Below are 23,584 nucleotides of genomic sequence, written 5' to 3' on the forward strand. Positions count from 1 at the left end.
CTTTTCTTCCAAGGAGTAAGTGTCTTTTAATCTCATGGCTGCAGTCACCATCTGCAGTGATTTTGGAGCCAAAAAAAAAAAAAAAAAATAAAGTCTCTCACTGTTTCCCCATCTATTTGCCATGAAGTGATGGGACCGGATGCCTTGATCTTAGTTTTCTGAATGTTGAGCTTTAAGCCAACTTTTTCCCTCTCCTCCTTCACTGTCATCAAGACCATCTGTATCTGTCTATCTCTGGGAGTTGCTGAAGGACAGAAACCCGGTGTGCTGCAGTCCGTGGGGTCACAAAGGTCAGACACGACTGAGCGACTGAACAACAAGAACTCCAGTCTAGATTTACACCTGCGTCTGCATTTATGGCTCCATCTGAAAAGCGAGAGTCGGGTCCCACTCTCTGTGACCCCGTGGATGTGTCCCCCCAGGCTCCTCTGCCCATGGGCTTCTCCAGGCAAGAACACTGGAGTGGGTTGCCGTTTCCTTCTCCAGGGGATCTTCCCGACAAAAGGGTCAACCCCCAGGCTCTTGCATTGCAGGCAGGTTCTCCACCATCCGACCAGCAGGCAAGCCTAGCTCTTTGCCTAGCCTAGCTCTGCTGATATGCCTATATGTGCGTCCCTGTCTGCTCTGTTTCCAGGAGCCCAGCACACAGAAGCACTCCCAGGCTCGGTTCCCGAGGCCAGGGAAGCCTGTTGAGGGTCTGGGGGCCTCGCCCTGTGCCTGCTCCTTTCCCTGGGCTTCTCTGAACCCCAGAGTTCCTGGGCATCCACCCTGGGGTGCCCAAGCCTTCTGGGCAGCAGCAGTGGCAAATGGCGAGCTCCAGTGAGGCCTCCCTGCCGGCCACCAAGGGGGCCTGGGGGCCACCATCAGGTTTAAAAGGGGAAGGTCTGGTCAACTGCTGCAGCAACTCATGTGAAGAGCGGTCTGGTGAGGGGCACACCTGGATCACGGTTCTCTGGGCGTCGGCCTCTGGCAGGACAGGGCCCACGTGTGTGCAGCAGCCGGAGGGCGGTGTGCGTGTGCCCGTTTCCAATGTCCCTTCCCCGCCTGCCTGGGAGCCCCTCCTGGAATCCCGGCCTTGCCCCCTGACTGGCCCTGATTCCCCCGAGGCTTGGGTTCTCACACTGGTCTTTAAGGTGAAAGCTGACCCACCGGGGCTCGGAGAGGTGCCCTCCGCTTTCTTCTCATCGGGGAAAATTCACTGCGGCTGTAGTAATTTGCTCCCAGTAGTGGCCAAGCAGCTGTCTAAATTTCCAGGGTCACTCCTTGCCCCGCCTAAGCCCCGCTTTGCAGGGGCTCCGGGTCAGGTTTCAAATGAATGTGCATTCCTGCACTAACCCAAAGCAGCCCGCGGCCTCCGCGCGCTTGTAAAGATGGATGTGTCCCGCTTCGCACTTCGGACACTTCAAAGAGCAGATCACGGCTGACAGGACGCTTCCTGAAACGTCCCCAGCCGGGCGGCTCTCCTCCCGGGTGTCGAGAATGCTCAGGTTATCGCCCGGCTGTCTGGCCAGGCGGCGGGCTCCCCTCCCCGTCCCCCTGCACTTGTTAAAAGTAATTAGTGTTTGCACCCATGTCTGAACTTTGATTTGTTTCCAGGATGGGGACGTTGATACCCCTTCTGCTGGCTCCATAAATCACACGCGATTAAGTTACACTGTGTTAAAGTGTCGGAAACTCCTGGCAGCCTCACACGGGGGCCAAGGCTTGCTGGCCTCCCTGGGCTGCTGATCCGCTCTCTCGTCTGAGAGGGGCCGCAGCAGACCCCCGACAGCCCAGGGCTGACCTCCGGGGGAGCCGTGTCTGCATCACGGCCGTCTCACGGGCAGGGAAACCCAGCCGCAAGGAGCGGGGTGCCTTCCCCCTCCCCCCCAGCCGGGAACCAGTACGCAGGGCCTGGGAGCCGACTGCCGCCCTCAGCAGCGGTCAGGGTGTCACCAGTGCCCGCTGTCCCTCGCCAGCGCCAAGACTGGGGGGCCCACACCAGACTGCGCCCACTGCCCAGGGGACCCAGCCGGCCCCTTCCTGGTCCGTAGGGCCAGAAGAAAGGGCCCCCAGCATTTCCCAGTTTTGTTGACATGTCACTGTGAAATGCGTATGCTAAGACGCTTTAGTGGTGTCCGACTATTTTTGACCCCATGGACTAGCCCGCCAGGCTCCTCTGTCCATGGGATTTTCCAGTTAGGAATATTGGAGTGGGTTGCCGTGCCCTCCTTCATTCAAAGTCCCTGACCCAGAGATCTAACCCATGTTTCACTATGTCTCCTGCATCTCAGGCAGGTTCTTTACCCCTGGGGCCACCTGGGACTGAGAAACGGGCCGGGACCCGAGCAGAACCAACGGGAGGGAGGGGAATCGGTCCCGGCTCCCACTGGCGAGGTGAGGCCATCCTGCTGTGCCCCAGACTCTGAAGCAGTGTTGGGGATCCCGACACCAATTTCCTGAGGCTCAGGGCATGAGGCAGGGGAGATGGGTGAACGCAGAGAAGAGCAAAGCAGAGGGGCTCATCTTGAGGGCCCTGCTAGGAGGACACCCCGGGCGTGGGAGGCCAGGCCTGATGCACGCTTGTGCCTTCACATCGGCGTCGGCCAGTGGGTCCAGGTGTGGCCCTTCCCACTGAGCATGCAAGCCACCAGGAGCTTCCCAAAGGAGGACGGAGGATCCACCGCGAGTCTAAACGGAGCTTCGTGGCACGACTGAGTCCGCGTTTACTTTGGGTCTAAAGTACTTTCTTTACTGACTTGCAATCTAGGGTTTGCAATGTACTGTTTCTCCTGTGAAGAACTTGCTGACACCTTTGCGGAGAATCCCATATGAACCAGGGAGAGATTTAAAAGCAGCAAGAAAATGAAGTCTGCTGCTTAGGTCAGATCAGGAAAAATCATGCCAGTCCTTTCTAGAGCTACTTTTATCCAGGTAGTTGCAAAAGCTGCGGGTAAGCATTGCAGCTATACACGTACTTATGCAGATATTGGTAACATGGAAGCCTGGCTGGCATGGTTGGGCTTGGATGCAGGCTGTCTCAGCCTAGATGCTCCCAGGTCAGTACTTGGTGGCCTCTCAGAGAAACACTGTCATGAGGCTGCCAGCAGGAGCCAGAGGCCCAGAAAGGAAACCTCACAGGGCAGGAGGCGGGTGCCGGGACCAGGACTTGGGGCAGTGGTGGTGAACGTGGACACACAGGACACACATCTCATTCACGTGCACAGCTCTTGGCTCATAAAAATGTCATTTGTCAATTATTTTCACAAAAAAGCTAGTGACACACTTGATGGATGTGGGGTTCCCTGCTGGCTCAGCTGCTAAAGAATCTGCCTGCAATGCAGGAGATCCCGGTTCAATTCCTGGGTCGGGTAGATCCGCTGGAGAAGGGATAGGCTCCCCACTGCAGTATTCTGGAGAAGTCCAGGGACTGTGTAGTCTGTGGGGCCTCAAAGAGTCGGACACAACTGAGTGGCTTTCACCTTCACTTTCATCTCATTCTGTGCGTGAGACACGAGGTAAATTTAAACTTACCTTTGCATAAATTCAGACAGTCTTTTCAAAGATGGAGAGAAGTCCATACTTAAACTTTGTCTGAAGGAGACGGGTAAAAGTCACATTTAAATGTGTCTGCCCATGTACATAACTAGAATTCTGCTGTGATTCGGGTGTTACTAGTAAAACCAGCACCAGTAACCCACTATCCCTCTTTGCAGTGTCAACACGGTCTGTATTGCCCAAGGAAGAAAAGGCTGATGGGTGAGGTCATCCCCAGAAACCCAACACCTCTAAACGGTTTATTCCGAGGTGGCCGGGTCTCTTTTCAGGGATTTACCTTAATAATACCATTCCTGGAGAGTCTGGTTTAGATCAAATCAGGTTAAAGATCACGACTGTCAAAAGATGATGTCATCAGATCTCGTTACTAGTAAAGTCAGGGTCATCCTGAGTACAGAAGCAGGTTGGAATTTGGGCTCTGTTTACCTTAAAACTTGCTCTAAAACGTAAAATCCCAAGTGATACAGAGACAGCTATTGTAACATAATATCTTGGAAACTGCTGGCATTGCCTGCCTAGAACCCAATTTGCAAGGATCTGCCAGTTTCTCTGTATTTTATAGCAAGGATGTATCAAATCAGAAGTAGAATTATATCTGTTACTAACATATTCAGTGAAAGGCAAAGGAGAAAAAGCAAGATATATCCATCTGAATGCATAGTTTCAAAGAGTAGCAAGGAGATATGAGAAAGCCTTCCTCAGTGATCAGTGCAAAGAAATAGAGGAAAACGATAGAATGGGAAAGACTGGAGATCTCGTCAAGAAAATCAGAGACACCAAGGGAACATTTCATGCAAAGATGGGCTCAATAAAGGACAGAAATGGTATGGACCTAACAGAAGCAGGAGATATAAGAAGAGGTGGCAAGAATACACAGAAGAACGGTAAAAAATGCTCATCATGACCCAGATAACCACGATGCTGTGATCACTCACCTAGAGCTAGACATCCTGGAATGCAAAAAGTCAAGTGGGCCTTAGGAAGCATCCATATGAACAAAGTTAGTGGAGGTGATGGAATTCCAGCTGAGCTATTTCAAATCCTAAAAGATGATGCTGTGAAAGTGCTGCACTCAATGTGAAAGCAAATTTGGAAAACTCAGCAGTGGCCACAGGACTGGAAAAGGTCAGTTTTCATTTCAATCCCAAAGAAAGGCAATGCCAAAGAACGTTCAAGCTACCACACAATTGTACTCAGTTAGGTTCGGTTCAGTTCAGTAACTCAGTCATGTCCAATTCTTTGTGACCCCATGGACTGCAGCACACCAGGTTTCTCTGTCCATGCATCTCACAAGCTAGCAAAGTAATGCTCAAAATTCTTCAAGTGGGACTTCTACAGAAGGTGAACTGAGAACTTCCAGATGTTCAAGCTAGATTTAGAAAAGGCAGAGGAAACAGAGATCAAATTGCCAACATCATAGAAAAAGCAAGAGGGTTCTAGAAAAACATCTACTTCTGCTTCATTGACTATGCTAAAGCCTTTGACTGTGTCAGTCACAACAAACTGTGGAAAATTCTTCAAGAGATGGGAATACCAGACCACTTTACCTGCCTCCTGAGAAATCTGCAGGTCAAGAAGCAACAGTCAGAACCAGGCATGAAATAATGGACTGGTTCGAAATTGGGAAAGGAGCACACCAAGGCTGTATATTGTCACCCTGCTTATTTAACTTCTATGCAGAGTACTCCATATGAAATGCCAGGCTGGATGGAGCACAAGCTGGAATCAAGATTGCAGGGAGAAATATCAATAACCTCAGATATGCAGATGACACCACTCTTATGGCAGAAAACAAAGAACTAAAGAGCCTCCTGATGAAGGTGAAAGAGGAGGGCAAAAAAGCTGGCTTAACACTCACCATTCAAATAACAAAGATCATGGCATCTGATCTCATCACTTCATGGCAAATAGATGGGGAAAGAATGGAAACAGTGACAGACTTTATTTTCTTGGGCACCAAAATCACTGTGGATGGTGACTGCAGCCATGAAGTTAAAAGATGCTTGGTACTTGGAAGAAACTCTATGACCAACCTAGACAGCATGTTAAAAAGCAGAGACATTAATTTGCTGACAAAGGTCCATATAGTCAAGGTTGTGGCTTTTCCAGTGGTCATGTATGGATGTGACAGTTGGACCATAAAGAAGGCTGAACATCAAAGAACTGATGCTTTGAACTGTAGTGTTGGAGAAAAGTTTTGAGAGTCCCTTGGGTAGCAAGGAGATCAAACCAGTCCATCTTAAAGGATATCAGTCCTGAATATTCATTGGAAGGACTGATCCCAAAGCTCCAATACTTTGGCCACTTAATGCAAAGAGGTGACTCATTTGAAAAGCCCCTGATGCTGGGAAAGATTGAAGGCAGGAGGAGAAGGGGATGACAGAGGATGAGATGGTTGGATGGCATCACCGACTCGATGGACAAGAGTCTGAGAAAACTCTGGGTTGGGTGGTGGGCAGGGAAGCATGGCAAGCTGCAGGTCATGGGATTGCAGAGTCAGACACGACCGAGAGACTGAAATGAACTGAATGTGTTCAGTTCACCTGCGTGTCTGCGTGTTAGTCACTCATTCATGCCCGACTCTTTACAACCCCATTGACTGCAGCCCTTCAGGCTCCGCTGTCCATGGGATTTCCCAGACAAGAATACTGGAGTGGGTTGCCATTGCCTTCTCCATGGTATTTTCACAACCCAGGGAAGAAACCCAGGCCTCCTGGATTACAGGTGGAACTTAGCCACTGAGCCACCAGGGAGGCCCATACATTGCATTGCTTACTTTTTGGTCACATAATTATTGATGACGTCATTTGCACTGGAAACTCTTCAGGCTCCATGGGCACCACTTTGACGGAACAGGCAGCATGGTGCCCTCTGGAAGCTTACGTCCTGGGCTGAGGAGGCAGGCCCTAAACAGCCATGAACTCTCCCCAGTGGCCCAAATTAAACGGCCGTATGAGCTCAACATTCCCTCTAGCACTTTCGCCTCTCTGCTACTCTGATTTAGCTATCAGAAATGTGCACATCAAGAATCTAATGAAACTGATTTTTTTAATGGACTCATCTACAAAACAGAAATAAGAGTCATAGATGTACAAAACAAACTTGTTACTGGGAGAAATGGGGAGAGGGACAAATGGGGAGGTTGGGGTTGATATACATACACTGCTATGTATAAAAGAGATAACTTGCAAGGACCAGCTGTATAGCACAAGGGACTCTACTCAGTACTCCATAATGACCTATATGGGAAAAGCGTGTAAAAAAGAATGGAGACTGCGTATGTATAACTGAATCACTTTGCTGTTCACTTGAAACTAACACAATATTGTAAGTCACTTATATCCTGATAAAAAGTATTTTAAAATATATATCCAAAACTGCTACAGTGGACTATAAAAATTAGGTCATGAAGATAATGGGAAGATAACCAGCAATATGGGAGAAAACTGTTGCAAATTACATATCTCATGAAAGATGTGTGTACAAAGAACTCTTACAACTGAACAACAAAAAGACAAATGACCTAATTTAAAAAACAGAAAAATTGGCCCAAGAAAAAAGTGAAAATCTAAATAACTTATTTCATTAAAAAAACTAAATTCCTAGGAAACATCAAGCCCAGTGAGTTTTACTGTGTGTAATTCTATGAAACACTTGTGGGAAACAATTCTAATTCTAAACAAACTGTTTCAAAACACAGAAAAGGAGGAAACACATTCTAAATCATTTCACAAGGCTATTAGTACACTGAAAAAAATTAAACTTCAATGTCCATTATAAGTTCAGTTCAGTCATTCAGTCGTGTCCAATTCTTTGTGACCCCATGGACTGCAGCACACCAGGCCTCCCTGTCCATCACCAACTCCTGGGGCTTACTCAAACTCATGTCCATTGGTGACGCCATCCAACCATCTCATCCTCTGTTGTTCCCTTCTCCTCCTGCCTTCAGTCTTTCTCATCAGGGTCTTTTCAAATGACTCAACTCTTTGCACCAGGTGGCCAAAGTATTGGAGTTTCATCTTCAAAATCAGTCCTTCCAAAGAATACCCAGGACTGATTTCCTTTAGGATGGACTGGTTGGATCTCCTTGCAGTCCAAGGAACTCTCAAGAGTCTTCTCCAATACCATAGTTCAACAGCATCAACTTTTTGCTGCTCAGCTTTCTTTATAGTCCAACTCTCACATCCACTACTGGAAAAACCACAGCCTTAACTAGATGGACCTTCGTTTTCAATGTCTCTGCTTTTGAATATACTGTCTAAGTTGGTCAAAACTTCCCTTCCAAGGAGTAAGCATCTTAATTTTATGGCTGCAGTCACCATCTGCAGTGATTTTGGAAGCCCCCAAAATGAAGTCTGTCACTGTTTCCACTGTTTCCCCATCTATTTGCTTTGAGATGATGGGACCAGATACCATGATCTTAGTTTTCTGAATGTTGAGTTTTAAACCAACTTTTTCACTCTCCTCTTTCACTTTCATAAAGAGGCTCTTAAGCTCTTCTTCACTTTTTGCCATAAGGGTGGTGTCATCTGCATATCTGAGGTTATTGATATTTCTCTCAGCAATCTTGATTCCAGCTTGTGCTTCATCCAGCCCAGCATTTCTCATGATGTACTCTGCATATAAGTTAAATAAGCAGGGTGACAATATATAGCATTGACACACTCCTTTTCCTGTTTGGAACCAGTCTGTTGTTCCATGTCCAGTTCTAACTGTTGCTTTATGACCTACATACAGATTTCTCAAGGGGCAGGTCTGGTATTCCCATCTCTTTCAGAATTTTCTAGTTTATTGTGATCCACACAGTCAAAGGCTTTGGCATAGTCAATAAAGCAGAAATAGATGATTTTCTGTAACTCTCTTGCCTTTTTGATGATCCACTGTTGTTGGCAATTTGATCTCTGGTTCCTCTGCCTTTGTTAAAACCAGCTTGAACATCTGGAAGTTCACGGTTCACATATGAACCCTGGCTTGGAGAATTTTGAGCATTGCTTTACTAGCGTGTGAGCTGACTGAAATTGTGTGGTAGTTTGAACATTCTTTGGCATTGACTTTCTTAGGGATTGGAATGAAAACTGACCTTTTCCAGTCCTGTGGCCACTGCTGAGTTTTCCAAATTTGCTGGCATCTTGAGTGCAGCACTTTCATAGCATCATCTTTTAGGATTTGAAACAGCTCAACTGGAATTCCCACTAGCTTTGTTCATAGTGATGCTTCTTTTTTTTAACTTTTTAATATTTATTGAATATTTATCATATATCAGACACTCAGCAAAGTGCTCATAACAAACCCATGATTTTTTAAATATAAATTTATTTATTTTAATTGGAGGCTAATTACTTTACAATATTGTAATGGTTTTGCCATACATCACATGAATCAGCCACAGGTGTACACGTGTTCCCCATCCTGAACCCCCTCCCATCTCCCTCCCCACACCATCCCTCTGGGTCATCCCCGTGCACCAGCCCCGAGCACCCTGTCTCATGCATCAAACCTGGACTGGCAATTCATTTCACATGTGATATTATACACGTTTCAATGCCATTCTCCCAAATCATCCCACCCTCTCCCTCTCCCACAGAGTCCAAAAGACTGTTCTATACATCTGTGTCTCTTTTGCTGTCTCGCATACAGGGTTATCGTTACCATCTTTCTAAATTCCATATATATGTGTTAATATACTGTATTGGTGTTGTTTTTTTCTTTCTGGCTTACTTCACTCTGTGTGATAGGCTCCAGTTTCATCCACCTCATTAGAACAGATTCAAATGTATTCTTTTTAATGGCTGAGTAATACTCCATTGTGTATATGTACCACAGCTTTCTTATCCATTCAGCTGCTGATGGACATCTAGGTTGCTTCCATGTCCTGGCTATTATAAACAGTGCTGCGATGAACATTGGGGTACACGTGTCTCTTTCAATTCTGGTTTCCTCAGTGTGTATGCCCAGGAGTGGGACTGCTGGCTCGTAAGGCAGTTCTATTTCCAGTTTTTTAAGGAATCTCCACACTGATCTCCATAGTGGCTGTACTAGTTTGCATTCCCACCAACAGTGTAAGAGGGTTCTCTTTTCTCCACACCCTCTCCAGCATTTATTGCTTGTGGACTTTTGGATAGCAGCCATTCTGACTGGCGTGAAATGATTCCTCATTGTGGTTTTTATTTGCATTTCTCTGATAATGAGTGATGCTGAGCATCTTTTCATGTGTTTGTTAGCCATCTGTATGTCTTCTTTGGAGAAATGTCTATTTAGTTATTTGGCCCATTTTTTGATTGGGTGGTTTATTTTTCTGGAATTGAGCTGCAGGAGTTGCTTGTATATTTTTGAGATTAATTCTTTGTCAGTTGCTTCATTTGCTATTATTTTCTCCCATTCTGAAGGCTGCCTTTTCACCTTGCTTATAGTTTCTTTAGTTGTGCAGAAGCTTTTAATTTTGATTAGGTCCCATTTGTTTATTTTTGCTTCTATTTCCAATATTCTGGGAGGTGGGTCATCTAAGGCCCACTTGACTTCACATTCCAGGATGTTTGGCTCTAGGCTCTAGGTTCACCCCTTTGCTTTTTGCTTCTCTTCTTTTCACAGCTATTTGTAAGGCCTCCTCAAACAGCCATTTTGCTTTTTTTCATTTCTTTTTCCTGGGAATGGTCTTGATCCCTGAATCCTGTACAATGTCATGGACCTTCATCCAGAGTTCATCAATCACTCTCTCTATCGAGTCTAATCCCTTGAATCTATTTCTCGCTTCCACTATATAATCGTAAGGTATTTGATTTAGGTCATACCTGAATGGTCTAGTGTTTTTCCCTACATTCTTCAATTTTGGTCTGAATTTGGCAATAAGGAGCTCATGATCTGAGCTACAGTCAGCTCCTGGTCTTGTCTTTGCTGGCTATATAGAGGTTCTCCATCTTTGGCTGCAAAGAATATAATCAGTCTGATTTCAATGTTAGCCATCTGGTGATGTCCATGTGTAGAGTCCATCATAAACACAGAAGCAAAAGTCAAAAAATACTAGAAGCTGAATGCAGCGATCCATCCAAAGAGCAATGTAGTGGGACCAAACTGGGCTCGTATTGAAGATGCAAGATTGGTTCATCATACAAAAATTAATCTATGCAATCTTCCATGTAACCAAAGTGAGGGAGAAAAGAAGATCATATAACTGTCAACAAATGTGGGGAAAATTGCTAAATTACAAAGCATTTATACTAAGATTCTACCCATGATAAAAAAAAGGAAACTATATCAAGTGATAAAGGGTCTGTTGAAAGAACTATAGATCATATCATACTCAGTGGTAAAATACTGAGTGTTTTCCACCTGAGATCAGAAACAAGACAAGGAAACTCACTCACTTACATTCAACATTAACATGGAGATGCTAATCTGAATGGAAAAACAATAAAAGGGTTCAGACTGGAAAAAGTGAAACCGGACCATAGATCTCATGCTTCTGTAGATAGAAAAGCCTGTGGAGTCTCTAGAATAATTACTGGAATAAGTGAATTTAATGATATTGCAATATTCTACATGAAAGGAATATGTATGTATATGCTTGAAACGGACTTTAGAAAATTAGATTGAAAACCCCAAACCATTTACAATACCATCAAATATATCAACTCTATAGTAGCATCAGATATGTGTAAGGTGCTAGACTGGAATTGTAAAATACTGATAATAAAAATTAAAGAATATTTAAGGAGAGACACACCATGCTCGTGTGTTCCAAGACTCAATACTGTCATCTGTGAGTTTTCCCAAAATTAATCTACATTAAAGCAATTTCAGTAAAGAGCTTCAACAGATTTTTTTTTCCTAGAAATTGACAGGATGATTTGAATTTAAAAAAAAAATACAGATAAGCAAACACACACACTCCTACACATTTCAAAACAAGAAAAAAAAAATAAAAGACAGAATCTACATAAACTCAAGACTTACTAAGAAAGTTCAGTAATTAAAGTTATGTGATATTCAAGAAGGCAAAAGGAGAAGGGGGCAGCAGAGGATGAGATAGTTGGATGGCATCGCTGACTCAATGGATAGCAGTGTTGGGAAACGGGCCTGAGAGTCGGTCCCAGCAGTGGGTCAGCTCTGGTGAGCTGTGGCCGCCCCTTCAGTTCTGAGGTCCCACGCGTCCTGTACCTCGTGTTCACACGCCCTTCCATGAGCTGTGAAGAGTCACACCAACCTCCCTTGACTTCCTGAAGCAAGTGCCGTTACAAGGTTAGTTTCAAATAGTTAAAACTCCTTTAACATTTCAATGATGCAAATTTAAGGACAACTACAGAAAAGGTAAAATCCAGTTTTATGTAATTAAATGATGGAATATCCGAAGCAAAATATTAAAGCACTGACACTCTCACATAAAATTTAATCAAAATATTTTAAAATGAAACTGCCGCTTTCACATGCCCTGTGTCGCCCATCCCCAAGGAGAAGAGCCTTGGGAAAAAGGATATTTAATTCAAATTAAAAAAAAAAAAAGATATGCTGCCAGAAAAAGAAAATAAAGATGGAATAAGGTGTATTAAGGAGAGAATGTTTGCATAACACCCTGAAATTAATATACCGTGTGCAATAGTTGACACAGTTCATTCTAAAACCGATAAATCATTCATAGGAAAAATAAACACCAACTAAAGAGAAATAGATCACCAGTTGAGCCGTATATATCAAGGATGGAATCAGATGTGCACGTTACCTGTTGACACAATGGGGATTTTCTGCTGAATCAGACACTTAAGCTACTCAATCAGAGTGAACGCCCACTGAGCCAGACACAGGTCTAGCTGGACATACCGTGGCCACTGCCTGCGTTCATGCAGCTGCTACAAATTTCTAAGAGATTAGGATGGCCCTAATGTGTGTTCTGCTCTTATTTACTGAGCCGCAAGCATGAAGTGACTGTGCTAGTTGGTAAAAAGCACTTGACAGTTGTGCTTGCTTTTTTCACTCAGCTCGTACAATCTTTCTCAAAATGCTTACAGGCGTGGGAAACCTGTAAGGGGGTCCTGGGACCCTTGCCCTGGTGAAGACCCCTCCCCTTGCATGGGGATCGGAGACTGCTCCTGACCAATGGGACATGGCAGGGTTGAGGGGTGTCATCCGCTGACCGAGCAAGGTTCCTGAAGACTCCACTGTTGGTTTGAAGAAGCAGGCTGCATGAACCCTGTTCTAAATTAAAGTTGGGGTTTAACTTACAGAGACTGTGACCAGCTGGTGCCATTGAAAGCTGAGTTGTTGTGGTTCAATCACTCAGTCATTTCCAACTATCTGCAACCCATGGACCCACAGGATGGCAGGCTTCCCTGTCCTTCTCTCGAAGTTTGCATAAATTCTCGTCCACTCAGTTGATGATGCCATCCAGTCATCTCATCCCCTGTCATCCCGTTCTCCTCCTGGCTTCAATCTTTCCCAGCATCAGGGTCTTTTCCAGTGAGTCTGTTCTTTGCATCAGGTGGCCAAAGGACTGAAGCTTCAGCTTCAGCATCAGTCCTTCCAATGTATATTCAGGACTGATCCTTTAGGATTGACTCGTTTGATCTCCTTGCTATCCAAGGGACTCTTGAGAGTCTTCTCCAGCACCACATTTTGAAAGCATCAGTTCTTTGGCACTCAGCCTTCTTTATGATCCAACTCTCACATCCATACATGACTACTGGAAAAACCATAGCTTTGACTAGATGGAAAGAAGGGTTCTGTTCAGTTGCTCAGTCCTGTCTGACTCTTTGTGACCCCATGGACTGCAGCACGCCAGGCCTCCCTGTCCATCACCAACTCCCGGAGTTTACTCAAACTCATGTCCATCGAGATGGTGATGCCACCCAACCATCTCATCCCTTGTCTTCCCCTTCTCCTCCTGCCTTCAATTTTTCCCAGTGTCAGGGTCTTTTCAAATGAGTCAGTTCTTCACATCAGGTACCCAAAGTATTGGAGTTTCAGCTTAAGCATCAGTCCTTTCAATGACTATTCAAGACTGATTTCCTTTAGGATTGACTGGTTGGCTCTCCTTGCAGCCCAAGGGACTGTCAAGAGTCTTCTCCAACACCACAGTTCAAAAGCATCAGTTCTCTGGCACTCAACTTTCTTTATAGTTCAACTCTCATATCCATACATAACTACTGGAAAAACCATAGCCTTGACTAGACAGACCTTTGTTGGCAAAGTAATGTCTCTACTTTTTAATATGCTGTCTAGTTTGGTCATAACTTTCCTTCCAAGGAGTAAGTGTCTTTTAATTTCATGGCTGCGGTCACCATCTGCAGTGATTTTGGAACCCCCCAAAAATGAAGTCTGTCACTGTTTCCACTGTTTCCCCATCTGTTTGCTATGAAGTGATGGGACCAGATGCCATGATCTTAGTTTTCTGAATGTTGAGTGTTAAGACAACTTTTTCACTCTTCTCTTTCACTTTCAAGAGGCTCTTTAGTTCTTCTTTGCTCTCTGCCATAAGGGAGGTGTCATCTGTATATCTGAGGTTATTGATATTTCTCCCAGCAATCTTGATTCTGGGTTGGTTACTTACATTTTTCAAGAGAGCCAGCCCCCTCATGCAAGACACACAGAAAGGTCAAGGGATCAGGTATGGGGGTGGGGATAAGGCCTGAGCCAGTGCCTTTTTGGGGGGACTTTCTTGGGAAAGGCCAGGTGGAGTGGAGTAAACACCTTAGGGTGGGTTAGATTAGCTAACAGTTGTGAGCTGTGGGCTGTAGAAGGACTGTCCTAGAGACCTGGAACCTGGCCCTGGGCTAAGGACGATATGTGTGTGTCAGATAAAGGAGATGGCTGGGGTGCAGGCTTGGGATTTGTTGATCTGCATTGCCATTTCCTTCTCCACTGCAGGAAAGTGGAAAGTGAAAGGGAAGTCGCTCAGTCGTGTCCGACTCTTCCCAACCCCATGGACTGCAGCCCACCAGGCTCCTCCATCCATGGGATTTTCCAGGCAAGAGTACTGGAGTGGGGTGCCATTGCCTTCTCCGATGTGAAAGTCATGTCCTGGGCTAGTAGCTACTATCATTAGGAATGAGCCTTGGGAGGGGCAATCTCCCTTTTTGGCCTGCATGCTCAGTCCTTCAGTCCTGTCCAACTCTGCAAGCCCAGGCTCTTCAGTCCATGAGATTCTCCAGGCAAGAATACTGGAGTGGGTTGTCATGCCCTCCTCCAGGGGATCTTCTCGGCCCAGGGACTGAACTGGCAGGGGGATTCTTTCCCATTGTGCCAACTGGGAAGCCTCTCTCCTGGCCTGAAGGCCCTGAAGACTGCCAGGATCTCAGTAACTCAGGAAATGTCGTTCATCTGTCTCTGTGATGAATGGATGTCCAGTAGACAAATACAAAACCTTAAGAGAACACGGGACAGTCTCACTGCTGCAAGGAGATGGACGATGACAAGGAGCTGACGGAGTCTGGAAGCAGCCCTCTCCCCAGTCTAGCCTCTGGGCTTCCCTAGCAGTTCAGCTGGTAAAGAATCTGCCTGTGGTGTGAGAGACCTGGGTTTGATCCCTGGGTTGGAAAATGCCCCAGAGGAGGGCATGGCAACTCACTAGAGTATCTTGCCTAGAGAATCCCATGGACAGAGGAGTCTGGAGGGTTACAGTCCATGGGATCACAGAGTCGGACACGACCGAGTGCCTGAGACACACACAAGCCTCTGATGAGAACTCATACTGCAGGACGCCTCGACTGGGGACCCGAGCAGAGGACCCACGAGCCCCGCCTCCAGATCCCAGAAGCTGAGCAGATAAGCATGTGGTTTGGAACCTCCAAGTTAGTGGTGATTCCCAGAGAAGCAGCAGAGAAGCAGAATACTCATCCAAATAACCACAGTGCATGGACCACTGTGAAATACTTACTTTAAGAAAATTAAAAAAACATCGATTGCTATTGATGATGAGGGGTAATTGAATTCAGAAATCCGGAGAGTAAATATTCTCTAAGGTCTAAATATCAAGCACTAAATGGGCTTTTTCTTGCAGATGACCTAGTTCAGATGAAGTCATGTGGGGGAGGGAGGCTAATGCAGCAGGCCTGGGGTCCTTATAAGAAGGGGACATCGATCGGGCAGAGACTCACACAGAATCAGGACAGCATGTGAACATGAAGGGACACATGGGGTGGCGCTCCTGCCAGCCCAGGGACGCCAAGGACACCAGCAAGCCCTCGGAAGCTGGAGGGGGCCTGGACCGCATTCTCCATCACAGCCTCCAAAGGTGCTCACCCCTGGGTCTCGGGCTACCAGTCTCCAGACAGCAAGAGAGGAAGTTTCTGCCATTCAAGCTGCCCCATCCTTGGTGTTGCTGCCTAGACTGGGCTCTCAGTCTCCCAGGGTTCCCTCCTGTTGTAAAGTCTGTGACCTCAGTTAAATCTGTGAAGCCTCCTTTGCCGAGGAACATAACATGTGCACAGGTTCTGAGAGCGCAGAGAACACGGCCTCAGGTCCTAGGGTGACCGTTCTTGAGGCTCCATTTATCACCACGTGTGCCTGCTAAGTCACTCGGCCGCGTCTGACTCTGCAACCCCATTGACTGCAACCCACCAGGTTCCTGACCATGGAATTCTCTAGGAAAGGATACTGGAGTGGGTTGCCGCTTCCACCTCCGGGGGACCTTCCTGACCTGGGGATTGAACCCATGTCTCCCCCACTGCAGATTCTTTACCAGCTGAGCCACCAGCGAAGCCCCTTTTTCACCATTTGATGCCTCAAATGACTTTAATCCTCTGAGATCGGTGAACTCTTGTTCCCATTTCCTGGAGATGAAAACTCAGGCAACAGGCCGTGCTGCCTCACCCACGTTACCAAGCAGGCTGATGGACGCCCAGCTGCCCGCGGCCCGCCAGGTCTCCGCGAGTGTGCAGGTGCATGGCAGTAACAAAGACCCTCACCCCCAGAGTGGGCCGCTTCCTTCCCCAGCCCTTAGTGACCTGCCAGAAACCCCACACGGCTTCTCTAAACCGCATCACCCTCAAGCCTCAGAGGATGATGCCTTTGCAGGTGTGCAAGAGGCCTCAACAAGAATGAGCAAACACTCAGACCCAGCAGGCACCTTTACCCTGCTGCGTCAGGGTCCTCTGCGAGTCGGCAAGAAGGGCCAGCACTCAGGGAGCCTCCATCCAACTCTGTCACGGGTCAGGGACCCAGTCAACATCGATATCAATGTGGTTCTATAGGAGATGGCAAGGACAGAGAGATGACTCCTGCCCTGGAGGGGATCACATTCTGGTTTTTAAAGAAAAATGTAGATTAAAAGTAACACACAAAATATCCAAGGAAGCATGTACGTGAGAGCTAAGCCGTGCATGAGCCCTGCTGTGCCCAGGGGTGAGGGCAATGCCCAGAGGTGAGGGCCAGGGCAGTTCACGCTCAGTCCAGAGAGAAGCCGGGGGAGAACTTTGTGTTTGTTCGAGAAGAAAGGAAGCACTCGCGCCCCAGGGGGGAACACGGTGTCTCAGGCGCTCTCTCTGTCCCTCTGAAACCACTCTGTTCACCAACCAGAATGGCAAAGATCAAAGATCAAAACACGCTTAGTCAAGTCTATCCTTTGTTTTTCTCCCTGCAGCCAGCTGTGGGAGCCCGTCACTCTGTCTCTATCTGGAGACATAAACTCAGATTCTCCAAAGAGAACTGTCTGGAAGTCCCCTTGAGTCATTAAAAGTTGTCGTTAAATTTCCAAATCCATGAATCACCAGCTAACAGTATTCTAGCCCATTGTTTTCTCTCCTGTTCTCTGCAAAGAATCTCAACACAGCAGCTCGCTCAGAGCCTCCAGAATCTTTTTTTTTTTTTTCTTTTAAGTCTTTATTGAACTTGTTACAATATTGCTTTTGTTTCATGTCTTGGTTTTGGGGCCGAAAGGCATGTGGGATCCTAGCTTCCCAACAAGAGACCAAATGCACACCCCCTTCTCTTGAAGGTGAAGTCTTAACCACTGCACCACAGAGAAGTCCCCCAGAACCTTTTCATGGGCAGCTTTTATAAACCAACCATCTATTTAGAAACCACCCTTTGAGGCCATTGGAGTCAAGGATGGTCAGATCTTGCAATCACACAGGGCCCTGCTGCTTCCCACCCTCAACAAAATGTGTCTCCTGAAACCGAGCAGACGGCTAGTAAACATCACATCTCCAGACTAATTAAAATCAGCTTTAAAAAAAAGTGCTTGTTATTTACAAGAGTTCCTATGTGATAATGGGAATATTTATGCAAAGAGGTTACAGGGTATGTATTTTGCTCAGAGCATCCAGCCCATTTTCACTCAGTCAGTGGCCGGGCGCCCAGTGAGGTTTGCCTGGGCATCTCCTTGAGCGAAACCAGTGCCCTCCTCTCTGCGTCTGTGTGATCGTATCTGAGTCTGGGGTCATTTTCAAGCTTTTGGAGCAGCCACTTCACAGATACCAAGCTCTGTATTATGAGGAGTTAATCCAATTTCTTGAAAATGCCCAAGTGCTTTATGATGTTGGCAGGTCTTTATTCCGAGATGAGCCAGCTCAACCACAGGTGGATTTATTCCCTAGCTGCTGCCACAAAGTGATGCTCTGTCCCGCGGCTAAGATGCTCTGCTCTTCTTCTGAGATGAGACCGGCTGGGTCCTCCTCCGGCTCTCGAGGAAAGTGGCTTGTTACTGTCAGCCTCTTCAAGTGTGAAGAGGAGAAGTTATGACTCCCCAGATGCTCAGAAGGAGAGTTTCTAGCGTGAGGCGCCTCACGGCGCGGCTTGCTGCGCCTGCCTCTGCGGGTTCCTGTTGGAGAGCGAGGGGCCCTCTGCACCTGGCTGTCGCTCGGCCACGGCTGGCTCTTCATGACCCTGTGGACGGCAGCGCACCAGGCTCCCCTGTCCTTCACCATCCCCCAGAGTTTGCTCAAACTCATGTCCATTGAGTCCGTGATGCCATCCAACCATCTCATCCTCTGTCGTCCCATTCTCCTCCTGCCTCAGTCTTTCCCAGCATCAGGGTCTTTTCCAGCGAGTTGACTCTTCCAATCAGGTGACCAAAGGATTGGAGCTTCAGCTTCAGCATCAGTCCTTCCAATGAATATTCAAGGTCGATTTCCTTTAGGTCTAACTGGTTTGATTTCCTTGCAGTCCAAGGGACTACTGAAATAAAATACTAAATACTCATTATCCCAAAATTTATATGTAATCTCTAACAGTCACAATTCTAGTGATTATCCTAAAATGTTGCATGTTACAGTAATATCCAATTTTCCTGCTAATTGTATTGTACTCAAATCTTTAACTATGTTATTTTAAGCTTTGTCCTTTATAGACTATCATAATTTTACACTGCTTTTACAAAATGAAGATTTTCAAGAAGACTTGTAAAAAGAACATCTTTAAACAAATATAAGTTTATGATAATCTTTAGATAATGCCACTGAACTGGGAAACAAATGGCAAAACCCTGATGGAAAGCCTGATTACTTCATGTGGATCAACAGAAATCAATTACATGAGCCTGAATGAATTGATTAATATGATTTATAACTTTGACTTTGGAACCCATACCAACTTGAATCTCTTTTCTAGGAAACCTTTTTCACTTACGTTGTGACCTACAATTTGATGAAGTGTGCCTTTGTAAGCAAAGATGAAACATTTATATTTTTCTCTCCACTTGATCCTGCCAGAATTTAGCTTCTCCAGTTGACTTTCCTGGGGACTTCGATGGTGTGTTGCTACTGGATTACAGCAAGTTACACTAACCATTGCTTTGATTTGTTCTTTGTGTCCACGCTGTCTGTGCTTTTGTCTCTCTGCTACACTGTGACTTTGTTACGAGATGCGTCACTTATATCCTATTCATTAGATTCTTGTCTCCTACAGTGAGTAACCAGGCCTTCAACAAATGTAACGATGTCTGGGCAACTCGAAACAATTGAACAAAAATGCAGTTCTATTTGCCATCAATAACTGAAATAGTGTGACTCTGCCGCCACTGCTGCTGCTGCTAAGTCGCTTCAGTCGTGCCCAACTCTTAGCGACCCCATGGACTGCAGCCCACCAGGCTCCTCCATCCGTGGGATTTTCCAGGCAAGAGTACTGGAGTGGGCTGCCATTGCCATTTGGGGAAAAGCAACAAGGGAAGTATCTCCTGGATCAGATCAGGGATCGAAGGCAAAGGAGCCAGAGAATCTTTCACTGTCTATCAGTGGGGCTAATCTGGAGATTAACACCTGGAATGACGTATCAACAAGAACTTTCCCCTGATCTGGGAGGAGCCTCCCAGCACTAGGGGCTTGGCTGGTCATGAAATGTGTCCCGAGTTATGGCTGAGTTCCTGACAAAGTGGAGCCTGTGTGCTCAGTTCCTCAGTCCAAGGGGAGGGACTGATGGCTGGAATATTTCCTGCCACATCAGTAAACAAGGGTGCCATGGTTCAGTTCAGTTCAGTCGCTCAGTGGTGTCTGACTCTTTGCAACCCCATGGACTGCAGCACGCCAGGCCTCCCTGTCCATCACCAACTCCCAGAGTCCACCCAAACTCATGTCCATCGAGTCACTGATGCCATCCAGCCATCTCAGCACGCTTACAGCAGAAAGTGAAGAGGAACTGAAAAGCCTCTTGAAGAAAGTGAAAGACCTCTTAATAAAAGTGAAAGAGGAGAGTGAAAAAGTTGGCTTAAAGCTCAACATTCAGAAAACTAAGATCATGGTATCTGGTCCCATCACTTCATGGTAAATAGATAGGGAAACAGTGGAAACAGTGTCAGACTTTATTTTGGGGGGCTTCAAAATCACTGCAGATGGTGACTGCAGCCATGAAATTAAAAGATGCTTAAAAAAGCAGAGACATTACTTTGCCAACAAAGGTCTGTCTAGTCAAGGCTATGGTTTTTCCAGTGGTCATATATGGATGTGAGAGTTGGACTATAAAGAAAGCTGAGCACCAAAGAATTGATGCTTTTGAACTGTGGTGTTGGAGAAGACTTGAGAGTCCCTTGGACTGCAAGGAGATCCAACCAGTGCACCCTAAAGGAGATCAGTCCTGAGTGTTCATTGGAAGGACTGATGCTGCAGCTGAAACTCAATACTTTGGCCACCTAATGCAAAGAACTGACTCATTGGAAAAGACCCTGATGCTAGAAGGGATTGGGGGCAAAAGGAGAAGGGGACACAGAGGATGAGGTGGCTAGATGGCATCACCAATAAGGATGCCACACTCATCAGCAATTCCAGCCCTCCGGTGTGACTTCCTGAGCCAAAGGGCACCTGGGAAGGGGAAGAACACCCTTCATCTCACAGCCGTCAGATTGCAACCACTCCCTGTGTGAGCACTGAGGAAACGCAGGATGTGAAAATCAGGATACTGGCCACAGATAGCTGAAATGCAAATGACGGGAATGATTTCATTGAGCCCAGACTCTTGAATATTCCCATACATAAAAAAGCACTGAATTCCTTAACTTAATATCTGGTTTCCTTCAGTTATCAAAAATCCTTTGATGTTCAGACTACCTGACCTTTGTTACAAACATCTACATCACCTGACTCTTCCCCTCACCTCCTCAGAGCAGTTCTCTCAGAGTCACTTGAGATTCTGTCCCCCAGACTCGGAGTCCTAAAAATTCTCACCAAATAACACATAACTCTTAACTTTTAGCTTATGACTATTTTTAAGTTGACAGATCAAAGGGAGTTTATGTTGTATTCAGTAAAATAAACAATTTAGAGCACCTTGATTTAGAAATATTAATCCATTCACCTTCACTTATGCATTCTTAATTATTCTCACACATTTATTAAAGCAAATTCCCCAGGAAGCACTTTCTCCCATGAACTAAAAACAGAAGTGAAAAACCAAACCAAACCAAAACAAAAAAGTACCAACAGAAAAGCTTTCCCACATGTCCTCTCATTCAGATTTCCCAACAATGGAGGTTTCCTTGCTTTATTAGGGCAAACCTGTAGGCCTTTGTGGTTTACATCTGCACATAAACCTTAAGCACACTTCAGCCTAGAAGTTAATAGGTTTCCTTGTGCCCCTCTTTAAGTTTATGAACATGGATTAATTGTATTCAGTGTTATTAGACAATCCCTTTTGATAAAATGTATGAAATGATGATTTCTTAGGACCCCAAGCCCTCTGTGCAAATGTGATGCAAAAAGTTCTGAGCAGGAAGCGGCCACAATCATAAGCCCATCCCTGACATTCTATCAGAGTAAATGCATTTTTCTCCTTCTGGTTGATTGACTTTGAGAAAATTCGTTGAATTTATTCAATCTTGGCTGTCAGTTGAACCATTTCCTTTTTCCAGTGTGCTGAAGAGCTTATTTGAATGATTCATTTGGTGGCTTATAAGTGATAAGCATCTCATACCTTTTAATAATTTGCATAAATATCTTGGCTCTACTCCAGCAGACACACCTGTTCAACAGGAGCCTGGTGATGTCGGCTCTCAGCCACATCCTCAGGGGTGCCCTCTCCCAGAGGAGGCCCTTCCAACAGCGCGCACATGCCCTTCTGTATTACAGCAAAAACAAAGAACTACCCTGGGATTCTCTTGCAGGAAAAATGGAGCCCAGAAGGAGGGTCACGTCCCAGGTCTCAGGTGAGTCCCTGGGACTTGCTGCCAAGCGAGGGTCCTCAGCTTCACATAGGAAAGAATTCATGGGTGAGTGGTAGCAAAGAGAAAGCAGGTTTATTTAGAGAGATACATGCTCCATAGATAGGATGCGGTCCGTATCAGAAAGTGGGACCAAGCCCCAAATATGGAGTCAGTTTTTGTGGGCTGGGTAATTTCGTATGCTTTCTCTATGATCCAGTGAATGTCAGCAATTTGATCTCCAGTTCCTCTGCCTTTTCTAAACCCAGTTTGTACATCTGGAAGTAGTAGTCACATATGGATGTGAGAGTTGGACCATAAAGAAGGCTAATGCTGAAGAACTGATGCTTTCAAACTGTGATCTGGAGAAGACTCTTGAGAGTCCCTTGGACAGCAAGCAAATCCAACCAGTCCATCCTAAAGGAAATCAGTCTTGAATATTCATTGGAAGGACTATTGCTGAAGCTGAAGCTCCAATACTTTGGCCACTTGATGCGAAGAGCCAACTCATTAAAAAAGACCCTGATGTTGGGAAAGACTGAGGGCAGAAGGAGAAGGGGGCAGCAGGGGATAAGATCATTAGATAGCATCACCAACTCAATGGACATGAGTCTAAGCAAATTCCGGCAGATGGTGAAGGACAGGGAAGCCTGGTGTGCTGCAGTCCATGAGGTCTCAAAGAGTCAGACATGACTTAGGGACTGAATTCAGCACGACAGGTTCATATGCTAATGAGTGGGAGGATTACTGTGACTGATTTGAGGACAGGGCAGAGGATTCCAGGACCTGGCTCACCGCCCACTTCCTGACCTCTCGTGGTTAGCCTCAGGACCGTCACGGCACCCACGGGTGTGCCATTCAGCTAATGCACTTCGGTGAACGTGCGCTTGGACTCGGGGTCCAAGGTCTTCCACCAGCTAATCCTGCCTGGCTCTGACCAGGCTGTATCATATCCTCAGCGGTTACGCCATCCTTCCTACCCCTGTGCCCTGTCCCCCTCCTTCCTATCTCAAAGAATACGGTGGGGAAAGCTGGTGACACTCGTGAGGGTAATGGAGACAACCCTGCCGGAAATAAATGAGCAAGAACCAGACGCACGAGCAAACAAAGCCCTGGGCTCAAGCGATGAGGTGGGCAGGGCGCTCTTGGAAGCACCTTCTCTGGCCACATTCAGGCACAAAAGTCAAACTCTGGTCCGTATCTTAAAATGTATGTGCTTTCTTGAGTCTTCGAGAGGTGGTTTGGTTGCTGCAGTAATACTTTGGTTTCACTCTCTGACGTTATTTCAGTGTACACTGGCATTAATTCATCTCATAAAAGCAAGATATACTTTAAAGCCGCCCTTCCTTCTGTATGAGTCAACCGTAATCGCTTCACGCCATCAGAGCACAGGCCTCCAAGACCTGGGCCAAGGCCGTCCCCCCAGAGTCATCTCCATCAGAAAAGCATCTGCACTAAATTCAGAAGAGTCTCCCCAGAGCACTCACTCTCACAAGG

Source organism: Capricornis sumatraensis, chromosome 18 (assembly GCF_032405125.1).
Source record: "Capricornis sumatraensis isolate serow.1 chromosome 18, serow.2, whole genome shotgun sequence".
In the NCBI taxonomy this organism is placed as follows: domain Eukaryota; kingdom Metazoa; phylum Chordata; class Mammalia; order Artiodactyla; family Bovidae; genus Capricornis; species Capricornis sumatraensis.